We start from the raw sequence: 1,988 nt of genomic DNA, 5'->3' as shown, positions 1-1,988 counted from the left end.
ATTCTGTTCCATTGATCTATGTGTCTGTTTTTATACCAATACCATATGATTTTAATCTATAGCTTTGTAATATAGTTTGAAATCAGGGTGCATGATGATCCAGCTTTGTTATTTCTTCTCAAGATTGCTTTGGCTATTCAAGGTCTCTTGTGGTTCTATACAAATTTAGGGCGGTTGTTTCTATTTCTGTGAAATAGAGATTTTTTTAATGGGCAGAGGATCTGAGTAGACATTTTTCCAAAGAAAATATCCAGATGACCAACAGGCACATGAAAAGATGCTCAAGGAGATGCAAATCAAAACCACAATGAAATATCAGCTCATACCTCTTAGAATGGCTATTATCTAAAGGACAAGAAATAACAAGTGTTCGTGAGGATGTGGAAAAAAGGGAATGCTCATACACTGTTGGTGGGATGTAAATTGGTGCAACCACTATAGAAAACAGTATGGAGGTTCCTCAAAATTTAAAAATAGAACTACCACTCCTTGCAGATACTGCACCAGAGGAGTCACACGTAGTTGTCATTGCCCTCTTTGCACGACTCTTACAGAAGTTTCTCTCTGAGCACATGGCAACTCTTAAGGAAAAACTGATGGCACCAGTTGCAGAAGAAGAGACAACCATCCCAAACAATAAGATCACTGCAATGGGTGTTGAACAAGTTGGTATGGCATGTGCCATCAGCATTCTGGGAAAGTCTCTGGCTCATGGCCTTGCCCTTCTGTAGAAGATAAACTCAGAGGAGAAATGATGGATCTGCAACATGCGAGCTGATTTCTTCAGACACCAAAAAATTGTGGCAGATAAAGATTACTCTGTGACTACCAATTCTAAGATTGTGGTGGTAACGGCAGGAGTCCACCAGCAGGAGGGAGAGAGCCATCTCAATCTGGTGAAGAGGAATGTTAATGTCTTCAAATTCATTATTCCTCAGATAGTCAATCACAGGCCTGATTGTATCATAACCGTGGTTTCCAACTCAGTGGATATTCTCACATAGGTTACCTGGAAACTTAAGTGGACTACCCAAACACCATGTGATTGGAAGTAGGTGTAACATGGATTCCACTAGATTTCCTGTCTTATGGCTGAAAAACATGGCATTCGTCCCAGCAGCTGCCATGGATGGATCTGGGAGAACATGGTGACTCAGGTGTGGCTGTGTGGAATGGAGTGAATGTGGCGTTTCTCTCCAAGAACTGAATCCAGAAATGGGAACAGACAATGACAGTGAAAATTGGAAGTAAGTGCATAAGATGATGGTTGAAAGTGCCTATGAAGCCATCAAGCTAAAAGGATATACCAGCTGGGCTATTGGATTAAGTGTGGCTGATCTCATTGAATCCATATCGGAAAATCTATCCAGGATTCATCCAGTGTCAAGAATGGTGAAGGGGATGTATGGCATTGAGAATGAAGTCTTCCTGAGCCTTCTGTGTATCCTGAATGATCGGAGATTAACCAGTATTATGATCCAGAAGCTGAAGAATGATGAAGTCACTCAGCTCAAGTAAAGCAGATACCTTGTGGGACATCCAGAAGGACCTAAAAGACCTGTGAGTTCCAACTTCTAGGTTGTCGAAATTTAAAACTACAATGTGATTAACTGTGAGCCTTTAGTTTTTCATCCATTTACATGGATCACAGTTTGCTTTTATCTTCCTAAATATATGAATCTGGGCTCACAGAATCAGAGCCCATCTTTGGTTGAGTGCTTGCAACAGAGCCCTTGAACAAATAAAATTAACTATTGTAGTATGCTTCTAAAGAATAAAAATAATAAAAACAATAAAAATAATAAAAACAATAAAAATAGAACTACCATATAATTCCACAATTCCACCTCTGGGTATTTATGCAAAGAAAACAAAAACACTAACTCAAGAAGATATTTGCACCTCCATGTTCATTGCAGCATTATTCACAATAGCCAAGACTGAAACAACCTAAGTGTCCACTGACAGATGAATTATAAAGAAATTGT

General features: G+C 39.3%; 1 pseudogene; it reads left to right on the top strand.

The window, feature by feature from the left end:
- The first annotated feature begins 572 nt into the window (after positions 1-572).
- Positions 573-1,788, top strand: LOC131495081 (L-lactate dehydrogenase B chain-like; annotated as a pseudogene).
- Positions 1,789-1,988: the final 200 nt, after the last annotated feature.

The sequence above is a fragment of the Neofelis nebulosa genome, chromosome 14 (genome assembly GCF_028018385.1).
Source record: "Neofelis nebulosa isolate mNeoNeb1 chromosome 14, mNeoNeb1.pri, whole genome shotgun sequence".
NCBI lineage: Eukaryota > Metazoa > Chordata > Mammalia > Carnivora > Felidae > Neofelis > Neofelis nebulosa.
The sequence above is the reverse complement of the archived record's forward strand: the minus strand, read 5'-3'. Positions and strand labels throughout refer to the sequence as shown.